The following is a 12,681-nucleotide window of genomic DNA, read 5'->3' as shown; positions in this document are numbered from 1 at the left end:
GGAGGGGCCGAGGGACTAGGCTCTGGGTCACCGCTTCCGTAGTGGGCTCTCTTGTCTTTAGCTGTAATATCAGAAAGTCGTTCCCCGTTGGGAGACAGCGAGGACACTAAAAAGAAAACACAGATGAACAAAAGTAAGAACAGCAAGGCCCCAAGTCGTCACCACGCGGAGGTCCCCGAGGAGCGCCCTCCTCCTTTCCCGGGACACGCGTGGTGCTGCTCAATGCAGCTGTGGGGGCCCCTTGGCGACCGCTGTGGCTGTTCAGGATTGGCATTTGTGACAACAGTTCACCTCCAGTGCCCAGGTGTGGCCACCTTGCCACCTTAACCCTGAGTGTCCAGAACCCTGTGCAGAGCCACTGTCTGGCTGTCACAGCCCCGAGTTCTCTTTTAATCCAACACCGCAGCCCAACAAGCAGCCCCGCCCACATCATACCCCGCCCACGCCCCGCCCCATGCACAGCACGCCACGCCCACGCCACGCCCTCCACACTCTGCCTTCCCGCCTTGCTGCCGCGGCTTGCTCAAGACCCAGGCCACCATCCTGCAGAACGTCCTTCTGCCCTGGCCGTCAGAATCAGACCCTCTGGAGCTCCCGCAGAGCTGACGGCCAGCCTGTGCTGAGCACCTACGATGTGCCCAACCTGGGCCGCTGGTTCCTGGGCCTCATCCCTGGGACTCCTCTCAGTCCACTGAGGCGGTTAGGATTCTGTGCCCGTTCTGCTGGTGCGTCAGCCGAGGACCAGGGCAGTGACTTATCCAGGGTCACAAGGCCAGCACGTGGCAGAGCTGGACGTGAATGCAGGTCTGAGTACTTCAGATCTGCTCTCAGCCTGGATTCTGGGCTGTTTCCTTGGGGGGAAGAACCGTCACCTCCCAAGTCCCCCTTGTCCAGTTGACATGATTGAATGGCCACATTCATCCCAGTGGCGCTGGCCCAGCTCACCCCCCACCCCGCCCCCCGGGCCCTTGCTGCCTTGCACACCCTGGGGCCCCTGGGGCCCTGCCCACCCGACCACAGGCACACGGATCCAGCTGCCAAATGCATGACGGGGACTGTCATGCCAAAGAGCATCAGGGGACTGCCTGGAGCCACCGCCTCCCACCACCAAGGGAGACCCGCACAGCACAGCATCTTCTCAGAACTGAAACAAAGTGCCCTCGTCCCCAGCGTCACTGACTGGATGTGTCAGTTGCTGGCATTAGAATCCAAAACATTGGGGTCAGGAGGACTCCTCGGCTGCCATGTCCTCTTTCTTACCTTTGGTTCTGTCATAGCTGGGGTGTCACAGGAAGAGCATCCAAAGGCCAGCGACCTGTCCGTCTCAGGGCCTGGCGTGGCACCTCGTGGCTGCGTGTCTCAGAGCAGGGATTTCTGCCCACCTCTGTGCCCTGGGTCTCAGTTTCCTCGAATGCCACATCCCAGGCAGGTGTCCTCAGACTCGATCCCGTGACAATCCCACGGCACAGGCACCGCAGGACCACGATGCCTGGTCCAAGGCCCCAGGCCAGATGCGGGTTGGACTGACGATGCTGCAGGCTTTAGTGTTGGCGCCCGCGTGTCTCCTCCCCATGGCATCTTGGGTAGCAGCAGCCACCCGACTGTTCCTCAGATGGTACGAACGGACCCACCAAGTGGGTAAAGTCCCCAAGTCCTGTGTCAGCCCAGCTGCATCTGCTGAGACGGGAGCTCCAACACCGCTGGGTTTCCACGCGTCTTGGATGGTGGGCCTGACTCTCTCCTGCTCTGTGGTGAAGCAGACGGACAGACACCCCCTCAGACGGCTCCAGGTACTTGCCTGGTTTTGAACCCCCTGGGTCCAGCTGCCCACAGCAGGGTCTGACCAGAGCTGGCCTCTGTCACTCGAGATACAAGGTGCTGGGCTGTCTGGTGTGGGCAGAGGGTGAGGACCCTGGGACCTGGGGCCACTCACGCATCCTGAACACCTGGGGTGCTGGGTCAAGCTTGGGGAAATGGCAAGCTATTAAATCAAGCTGGGGTCTTGCATCTGATTTATTTACTTTTGGGGGGGTTATCTGGGATTGAACCCAGGGGCACTCGACCACTGAGCCCCAGCCCCAGCCCTACTTTGTATTTTATTTAGAGACAGGGTCTCACTGAGTTGCTCAGGGCCTCACTTTTGCTGAGGCTGGTTTTGCACTCTGATCCTCCTGCCTCAGCCTCCCGGGCCGCTGGGGTGACAAGTGTGCACCACTGCGCCCACTGTTTACCCTTTCCCTCCACAGACCTCGTACTATGGCAGACAGGCCTTTGGGGATGGACCCCATCTCCAGCCACTGGGTTCCTTCTCCTGGGGCTCTGGGCACAGGGACAGGAGCAGGAGCCTCAGCCGAAGGACAGCAGAGGGTTCCTCCTCCCAGACCACCCCCTTCCCTCCAGGCATTGGGAGGAGGCCGGAGGCCTGAGTGCAGGAATCTGCCAACAGAGCAAGGGACAAGGTGGCCACACGGCCTCTTGTGACTGTTCTGCCGGACGCCCACCCCGCTCCCTCTGGCTGCAAGATCAACTGCGTCTGTTATACAATGTCTCAAATCTGATAAGGAAAGCGTCCATTTTGAGCCACTTGCAGAGTGTGGACGGAGGCCCAGGTGCCCCCCGGAATGCTGATAGGGCCCCAAGGCTGTCCTGGGACGAGCCTGGCCTCCTGGGGCCCATTGGGCCTCCTTCTTGCACAGGGAAAGGAGCTGCCCGCTGCCCCACCACCTGCTACTGCAGACAGAGTGCGCCCCGTAGCTCACAAACACCACCGGTCAGCACGTGTTAAATGCACACCTACTGTGTCCAGGGGCTGGGTGAGGCCCCAGGGAATTGAGGTGATAACTAGAGCTGCTCCTACCCTCACAGGCATGTTAGCTCCCGGTCCTGGAGGCTTTCAGGCCAGTTCCCTCCACCCATACCCAGAGCCAGCCCAGGAGGAATGTGTGTAAGTCCCCAAAAGGAAGTCCCTGGTGTAGACCCTGAGTCTGGTCTGTGGACTCCATAGTGCCCTTCCTGTGACACCCTAGCGGCCTTTGCCCCCTATGGGTGGGTGAGCATTTGTCAGAGAAGATAGACAAACAGGATGTGGATCAGGGAAGGAGAGGACAGGATGGCTTGCTGTGTGACCTGAGGCAACTCTCTTGCCTTCTCTGGGCCTGTTTCCCTATCCATAGAAATAATGATGTCTGTTGACTGTGCCAGGACCTTTGCCCTCATGTCTTCTTTCAAACCTCCCAGTGGTTGATATTTTGTAGGCTCTGGGCTCAGATCGATCTGATCCTGTCTCGTAGTCCAACCGTTTCCGGCTGTGGGACCACATCCCCCCCCCCCGAGGTCTGTGATATGGAAAAACTAGTGAATGATGAGTGTCTAACGTGGACCCCGGAGCCTGGCACAGGGGGTGAGCTCCAGTAAATGAGGGCTGTCGCTATTCTCAGAGGAGGGGACACTGAGGCTCCGACAGGGGACATGATGGCTTCAAGATGGCTGAACTGGAATCGGAGCCCAGGAGCGTTTGGCCCCAGGGCCTTGCTGACCTGTCCTGCCCCGGGGGGTGAAGGTCTTTGGGAAGAGCCAACCCTGCAGCCCCAGGGGCTCCGGTGACAAAGTGGACTTGTCCCCACTGCCTCAGACACTGCGGTCCCCAGGCCCACAGCGCCGGCCGGTCATTACCAGGGGCCTGGGGAGGACGTGACCTTGGGGACAGAGGCTCCCCTGGAGCCCGGCGGCTGCCTTCTGTTGCCAAGGAGGCCACATCTGCTCCACGCCCTTTTGACTTTCCCGCCATCTGCCTCCGAGGCAAGTCCACTATTTGGGAAGGGACGTCATCCATCAGGACTGTCCCTCAAGAGCCACCATGTCCCAAGCTCTGTGGGTGGGAACTGAGGCACGGAGCCAGGAAGGGCCTGCCGTGGCCACTCACCAGGTTTGCAGCAGAGCTGGGGCCTCAAGCCGCGCGTCCCCGACACCTGGGGTGCTGGGCCGAGCTCGGGGAAAGGGCAGAGGCTCCTAAGAGTCCCCACGGGCCCAGGAGAGGCCCGCGCCTACACTGTGACCTCAGGGAGCGCTGGGCAGAGCCGGCCCCAGGAGGGTGGAAGGCAGGAGTCCCCGGGCTCTGCTGGGAAGTGACGGGGCGGGGTGGAGGGGCCAGAATCAGGACCCGGCTTCTCTCCACCTGCTCTACCTCGGGTGCAGGAGAGCCGGCAGGCTCCTGTGATGCTGTGTGGCACGGGGGCAGTGGCTTCCCGTCTCTGGATCTCGTGTCCTTGCCGTTTCTGAGGCTGTCATTTACTGCTCTGGGGCTGTGACCTGGTCTTGTTTCCCAGGGCCACCGCCACCACTCGAGGAACTCTACCTGTTCTGGGGTCTGGAGTCAGCAGGTGGCCTAGAGAAGTCAGGCTGGGGAAGGCGCCCAGGTGGCCCCTGGCTCCTGCCACTGTCGCCCCTCGGGGAGGGGGCACCTGCCACCACGTCCTGCTGTCTAGCTGTGGGTTCTGTGGTGCAGGACAGAACCCCGGGCCTCCACAGGCTGCGCAAGTGCTCTACCCCTGAGCCACCCCCCAGCCCCATATGTAGTTTTAAAACAGGTCAATTTAGTTTTTATTTACACATGTCTAGGTTTTTGCCGCCCTGGGGGATGGAACCCAGGGCCACTCTACCACAGAGCCACATTCCAGCCCCTTTTTATTTATTTTTTTAACTTTGAAACGGAATCTTGCTGAGTTGCCGAGGCCGACCTCGAACTTGCGATCCTCCTGCCTGGGCCTCCCGAGTTGCTGGGATTCCAGGTGTGCGCCACGGCACGGGGCTAAGGTTGAGTTCTTAGGTGATGCAGAGCCATAAAGGAAAGCCGGTTAAGAAAACTGGGTGTGGTGGCACCCGCGCTTGAAATGCCAGCGACTGGGGAGGCTGACGAGGAGGACTGCGAGTTCGAAGCCCATCTGGGCCATGGAGGGAGACGGTCAGGCAACGAGAAAGAGCGAGGCTGGGGCTGGGGCTCAGAGGCAGAGTCCCCCGGGCGGGTTCAGTCCCCAAGTCGGGCCACGCTGCAGACTGAAAAGGGCCTGGGGTTGAGACTTCCTCGGAGACCCCCGGGGGCTCTGGGGGGACCTGACCCCTCCCAGATCCGCCTACCCCTCGGAGCCCTGAGTCGGCAGGCAGCGGGGGCGCCAGGGCCGGCCGATGTCCCCAGGGGGCACAGATGGCATTTTTTAAAATCAGTGTCAGCGTTGGCTTCTTTCTGCTCTGATGAATAGATTCTAAAGAGGCAGTGACATTATTGGAGACAACAGAGGGAGCGGAAAGAGGGTCAGCCACGAGGGAGGGACGGAGATCAAGGGGAGGCCCGAGGGGGCGGCACCCTGGCGGGGTCCCTGTCCCGGAAGGTGGCCCCTCCCCAGCCTGGCTCCCTGCAGTGGGGCTGCCCTGGGCCCGGCTGGGTGGGGGAGGCCGACAGCTGTGCCAGGCCTGCGTCCCCTGTCCCTCCCCGCTGCCCACTCCCCTTTCCGCCCTTTCAATTCGATTCAATTAGGGCTGCCGGTCGGAAGCTTGTCTCCTCCGATATCCAGCCTAACTGACAGGGGATGAGGGCTGTTTGTGGGACACACACTCTCGCTGCTCGCTGCCGGCACAGCCCAGGGACCTGGGTTATTTATGGAGCCGGCCACAGGACTGTCCCTCTGGGAACTGCTTCCTTTGGAGGGTGGGCTGGGGACCCTGTTTCTACTGCTCCCCTTCTGGATCCTGGGGCCTGAGGGCCGGGGGAGGGGAACCAGAACAAGAGCACGAGTGGAACTGAGTTCAAATTCCAACTCTCCCCCTGGGCAGCTGTGTGTCGTCGGGCAAGAAACACCACCTCTCTGAGCCTGTTTCTTCATCTAGAAAATGAAGGCGACTCATCGGGCATTGTGGGGACCCAGTGGGGTGGTGGGTGGAGGGCATTTAGCTCTGCCTTCGGGAAGGCTACATGGCAGTGCAGGAGCTACAAAATAAGTAGGGGGTCACTCCCATGGCGGGGGCTGGGGAGTGATGACCTGAAGTCCCCAGGCCTAAGAACTGTCCTCATTTGGGGGCATGTGCTCATCTGCACCCCTTTCTCGCACCATTTACCAGATCTTTGTTGGGGGTGGTGTGGCCCTGGGGAAGGGTAGGTGTGGACATTCATCAAATCCATTTGCGTTCAAAAATGGCCACTTTGGGGGCTGGGACTGTGGCTCAGCGGTAGAGTGCTCTCCTAGCACGGCAGGACCCGGGTTCGATCCTCAGCACCACATAAAAATAAAGGCATTGTGTTGTGTCCATCTACACCTGAAAAATAAATATTTAAAAAAATGGCCACTACTTACTGCCTGTGTCCTCCGTGCCCCACTGGACACGCATGACCTCATGGGGTTCTCACAACAGTTGCCACTGGTATTGTCTCCATCCTCCAGAAGAGAAAACTGAGGCTCAGACAGGGGCTGGGCCTTGCCCAGCGTCCCCCAGTCATAAAGAGCTGAAGCTGGGACTGAACCCGGGTCTCTGAGGTCAAACACCTGCTAATCCGTCGGACACTGCTGTGGGGCAGACACTCTCACGTACTTTGTCCCCTGACAGCCCGAGACATGGGTATTCTGTCCCTCATTTTGCAGAAGAGAAAATCAAGGCCCCGAGAGGGGAATGGCACAGTCTGTTAGAGGAGAGCTGGATGGAAACACAGGGAGGTTTGCCTAAGTTCACGTCCAGTTTGTCATCTCCATCTCCTGGTTTCTACCTCAGGATTGTTCCAGATTTGTATTAAGTTGTAGGTGGACAGTGAAAGGTCATACCGACCATCCAGGAGTGATTGAGTCCCTCAAGAGTCTCTGAAGTATGACACGGCCCCTACTGGTAAGAGAGATGCCATCTCCTCAAGAGGAGAAAAAAATAAATATGTAAAGAGTTACAAGAATTCAATGACAAGTAGGGTTCCTCACGGGCTGCATAGACAACCCACATTTCTGAGCAGTTGAGCAGAAGCCGGCCTTGAAAGACACATGTATTCTGGAGAGAGAAGTGCACATAATCATCATCACAATGACAATACGTCAATCATTGTTACAGTGACAATAATCCCTCAAATTCAGTCCCGTGTTGTAGGTCTTGCTCTTCCCACTTCATAGATGAAGACGATGAGGCTCAGAGAGATGAAGTGACGTGTCTGAGGCCAGTCATCTGGGGCGCAGTTCCTCTAATCCGAAGCAGGTTTCTGTCCTCTGGCCCTGGACGATCTCTCAGAGTGTCCTGAGCAGCAGGTGGTCTGGCCTGAGTCGAAATTTGTTCCTGGGGAGGCCTCTCGTCCAAGGCCTGAGACTCTCGGGGTTCCCGGGGGGTGAAGGAGACCCATCTCTGACCTCCAGGGTCTGCAGATGGGAGCCGGCTGAGCAAACTGGCGGTCACGAAGAGGGGCAGCAGGTTGTTCACGGGAACCCAGGAGGAAGGGGGGTGAGGGTCCCAGCCTGGAGTGGGATCGAGGAGGGCTTCCTGGAGGGGGGGCAGCGGGCCAGGGCTGAGGGAGGGTGGCCCAGGGGCAGAGGAACTGGAAGCCGCCAATGGCTCCCGGCCCAGATGGAGCCTGTCGTGGGAGGTGGCCTGGACCTGCCAGGAGCCGAGTCCATCCCCGGGGCCCCAGGGGGGTGTCAGGGTGGGAGGGCACGGTCACATCTCTGCCTTCGAGGGTCCTCTGGCTGTGCTTGGTGCCTGGGGGGCAGCGGGGGAGACGCATTAGGAGGTGCGAGGCACACTGGCTGCACAGGGGCATGAAGGTCACAAGGGGAGGAGGTGACCGGCTGGGGGGGTCCTGTTGAGAGAGCGGGCAGGGCCATGTCCCAGCAGCATCAGGAGGGGATGGGCTCGCGGTTCTGAGGCTGGACGCCCGCTCCCTCTGCGACACCCAGTGACGTCCTTCCCTGCCCACCCCTGGCTCAGAGGGACGGACGCCAGGAGAGTCAGGGTGTCCGGCGGCAGCCCCCCGCCAGCTTGGCATGTGGTCAGGGCAGCTGTCCCCGGAGCGCCTCCCCAGAGGCTGTTCTCCCCAAGAAGGTGTGGATGTCAGCAGGTGCCTGTCACCCGCTCCCCGCTCCGAGTCCCAACTGTCAAACAAGTGAGATAGTCGTCGCCTAGCTCCGCGCTCGAGATTTTATTGGCAGTTTCATTGTCACCCAAAATAACCTCTTTTTCTCGGCGGGCACTTTCCTCAGGTGGGGGCAGGCGAGGAGGCAGGGCGGGCTCCTGACTCGGGCTTTGGCTGGTGGTGGCACCAGTGTCCCTGGCCTGGGGACCCTGGGGACAGAAAGACTCCCAGAGTGGGTTCTGCTCCAGGTGTGGCTGCTCATCGCCCCTCCAGGGGACCAAGGGAGATGAGAGACAGGAGGGTGGGCGCCACAAGGGCCCTGGAAACACAGGAGCCGGACAGGGCAGCTCAGCCCTGCAGCCCTCCTGGTGGGCATCCGGGAGGACTCCCTGTGAGGGGTCAGAGCGTGCAGTCCTTAGCTCAGGGACGGGCACCCCAGGGCGAGCCTTCCCCCTGCAGGTCGGATGGGCAGGGGGCTTCCATTGGCTGAGGCTAAGCCTGGGAGAGCATGTCTGTCCCCCCAGAACCTGCAGAGGTGGGTGCTGTCAAGATACTCTTCTTTTTTTGTAAGCATTATTGTAGTGCTGGGGATCGAACCCAGGGACACTCTCCCACTGAGCTACTTCCCATTCGTTTTTATTTATTTATTTATTTTGAGACAGGAACTTGCTAAGTTGCTCAGGGCCTTGCTAAGTTGCCCCAGCTGGCCTCCAACTTGCAATCCTCCTGCCTCAGCCTCCCGAGTTGCTGAGATTACAGGTGTGCACCGCTGTGTCCAGATGCAAGACCCTGACTTTACTAATGAGGAGACCGAGGATCCCAGGTGTGAGGTAGCCTGGCCCTGTGACCACAGTGGAGAGTTGGCAGGGCCTGGGTTTGACCTTGACCCTCCATGGCCGGCTGTGACTCACCTCTGGCTGGGGGCTGCGTGTGGACAATAACGTGTCACTGCGGCGCTGGGCACGTGGGGAAAGCCATCTGTCCTTATTGTTGTCAGCCTGGGTGACATCCGGCTTCTCCACCATTGTCCCAAGGACTCCCTGGATGTCCCTGGGTGGTGACATGGGGCGGCCCATGTGACCTCCAAGGTCATGGAGTGAGCTCAGGGGTTGCTCTGGACCCCCTCAGGGGTTCATCCTGCTCCAAGCTGTGGCCCTGCCTATGCACCCCTTTCCTGCCCCCGGCAGGGCCACAGGCTCCTCTCCATGTCCGACCAGCGCCACTGGAAAACTGAGCCCCAGAGACCTGCCTCTTGCCAAGGGCCACGGAGCTGGCAGCCAGAAGAGTCTCTGGAGCCAGTGACATCAGGTTCTGGAACAGACTCCGGCCTCAGAGACGCCTTTGCCAAATCTCCTAAAGCATCAGTTTCCAAGATCAGACGAGATCAGACACATTCAGACCCAATCTCCTCTGGGTAATGGGACCATAAAGGATTTTTCCCCGTAAGGTTGAAGGGGCCAAGTGACATTGCTCAGAAAACACTGGAACACGGAGAAGACAAGAATATGAGTGTCTAAAAGACTCCTCATCCATCTCAGACCCCAAGCCCTTTTGGGGTGCAAGAGGAAATGGTGGCCCAGAGAGGACAGGGGGTCCAGGTCGCCACCCCTCCATGCAGATGCTCGTGCCTGGGCCTCTGGACGCCTGGTCCAGCCCTCCCGCCACCCGGCTGCCTGGCTCTGGCAGCCGAGTCCCCTCTGACCCTTCCACGCCCCTCTCCCTACATCTCCGGCCCCTGGTGGCTTCAAGAGCCGGCGCCCCGGGCCCACAGCGAGGAGTGCCACTCTCCTCTCCCCGGCACACTGAAGGTTTTGAAAGTTAAAGTATTACCGTGGGCTTTGTTGTTGCCTAACTACGACAGACAAATTGAGAACCAGTTGTCAAAATGTCAGCGCACAACAGATCAACATGCAAAACGAGTCGCGGTGCTCGGTGGTGTATAATTAAACAAAAAATCCCTTTTAGAAATTTCAGCGAGCGTTGGTTCCACTTTATATTTGTCTGTGTGATTAATAAAGGCGGCTAATTTTCAGACTTTAAAAACAGCCAGAAAATAGCTCCTAATTACATATTAGGTTCCTCGCGGCCCCCGCTGAGCTCCGCCGGCATTGGTGGGCCGTAGAATTTGGCACAGCTTTAATTGCCTTCTGAGCATCATCTAATTTTAGTTAAATGTAATGTAATCAGCAGCAGATGTCTGAAATAAAATATGAATTATGAATATGATGAAATTTCATTCTTGAATAAAAAAGTAATTTGCTATTTAGTTCATTAAAGTCTTAGAGGTTTATTAGGAGCAGGTAGAGAGAGCCTGGTGAGGTTGTGTCTTCAGTGATATCCAGGAGAGAGACAGAGACCCCCCCAAAGGGATGCCAAGCTTCATCCAGGGGCACCCAGTTACGATTCATTGCGCTGGGACCTGGGGGAGGCCTTTGGGGGCCCCTGAGTTCACCTGGACTCCCCCAGGCCCTTCGATGTGGGGCCAGAGCTTTGGGATTGAGAGCAGGGAGCCTTGGGGGACTCTGAGCCCCAGCACCCACGGCCCCTGCTTCCTGCCCGGGACGGGTGCCGCTGGCTTCTGACAGCAGGGCGCAGCGGTCAGCATCACAGGCCCCGAGTGCTCGGGGATCTGGGCTCTGTGACCTTGGACCTGGGCCTCAGTTTCCCTTTCTCTAAAATGGAGAAAATGATCGAACCCGTCAGACACTCCAGGCGCCAGGAACATGGCAAAACCCCTGCTGAATGTCAGCAGCTGCTGCAGCTTCTCCTGTTGGTTTAGAGGTCACCCAGAATCTGTATTAAAATGCCTCCTTTGTCTTGTCTTGGAGATGCAGAGATTGCAAACTCTATTTTGTCTTTCAGCTGAGGCTCGGGGAGGAGAAAAACCCACCCGCCGCGGCGCAGCTAGTCAGTGCCAGACTTGGGGTCTGAGCCCAGGACCATCCTTCCCCAGGGCTCCCTGCGGCATCCCCAGGTGCCGGGGAGTGAGCTGGCGGGGGGCCTGTCCTGTCCCCAGCTGGAGGCAGAGAGAGGCAAGAGAGGGGCAGGCGGTGGGCAGAGGGGCGAGGCTGGCCTCCTGGGCTCTGCCAAACGCTGCTCCAGGCAGGTTAGGGGACCGAGGCTGCCTCTGCAGGCCCCTGTCCACACCAACCAATAATTTCCTGCAATTATCTGGAAAAGATTAATTAGCCAAGTGCTCTCCATTGACTCGAGGCTGCCCCAGCTGATCAATAACTTGAGAGTCTCCAGGGGGCCGGGGGGAGGAGCGGAACTGGGAAACGGGCAGGAGGTCCCACCCCAGGTTCTGAGCCTCATGTCACAGCCCCGGGTCATCTTCCCGGGCCAGGCTGGGCCTGAGTCTGCACCACCCCTGGTGACTCTGGTCCTTCTGCCTCGCTGGTCCTCGGTCTCCCCACGTGGACCGGGTGCCGGCTGCCCCAGCTCAGGGTCTGCTCCCGCTCCCTGAGATTCTGGGAGGAAGGACTTTGCCCTTGGACTTGGCTTCCCTTTGTGGCGAGGCATCGTTCTGGGGGCCAAGGAAGCCTGTCAGGTGGCCAGCAGTCTCTGGTGGGGTGTCTCTTGGCCAGTCTGCCACCCGCACAGAGCAGGTGGGCGATAAGTGAAAGTTGCTGTCACAGGAGCTTCTAGAACCCGACACACCAGCCCCAGCTTCCAGCAGGACCTGGCGTTTCCCCCTGGGCTGCCGTCCCCACAGGGTCCAGAGAGTTTAGTAAAGGGTTCCACCAACACAGGCCCTAACCAGCCAGAGTGGGTAAGGACCCCCCCCAGGCCCTGGAGACAGCGGGACCTCCCGACACACACCCCAGACTGAGGGGGCAGAAATGGGGTCACCAGAGCCCAGCAGGAGCTAGAGCCATGGTGGGGTGGCACTGGGCACTTGGCGGGGGAGGGGGAGCTGTGGTCACCGAGGAACAAGATACTGTCAGGAGGCCACAGGGACCTCAGCAGAGTGGGGAGGAGTCCCCTGAGCCCTCTGTCCTCCCGCCCAGCCTCCCACCAGACAAGCCTGGTGGAATGAGAGGCCAGGCCCCAGGTGTACCATGGGGACACAGAGCTGGGCAGGGGAGGGGTAGACGGTGGCCAGGTCACCACAGCCCCCTTGGCTGGAACTGGGATCAGTGTTTTAGGGGGAGGCTTCGGGTGGCAGCAGGCAGCAGGGGTCCTGAGCAGGCTTGGGCCTCACCCAGGGGTGCCCATGCTGGGGTCTCTCCTGAGGCTTCCTCCCTCCCCAGGGGGCCTCCCCTGGCCCCTGAGAGACCCTCACCTTGCGCTCAAGGCTCTGGAAACGGTCTGCAGCAGGTGCCCGGGACAGCTAAGAAGGCCCGGTGCCCACCCTGCTTGCTTGCTCCTGCCCCAGCTGAGCGGCCTGCCCGGCTGGGATGACCTGAGGCTGCCACTGAACACCAGCAGGTCCCCGCCTAAGGCATCTCTGTCCTCCCCTTCCGCCCTCCTCCTCCTCAGCCTCCGGTGGCATCGGCCATTCATTTGACAGTGACTGGATCCCTGCCCGGTGCCAGGCCTGCACGGGGCCCTGGCCCAAGCTGCAGAGAAGCCGAGACTCATTTGTCCTG

Source organism: Marmota flaviventris, chromosome 1 (assembly GCF_047511675.1).
Source record: "Marmota flaviventris isolate mMarFla1 chromosome 1, mMarFla1.hap1, whole genome shotgun sequence".
Taxonomy (NCBI): Eukaryota; Metazoa; Chordata; class Mammalia; order Rodentia; family Sciuridae; genus Marmota; species Marmota flaviventris.
The sequence above is the reverse complement of the archived record's forward strand: the minus strand, read 5'-3'. Positions refer to the sequence as shown.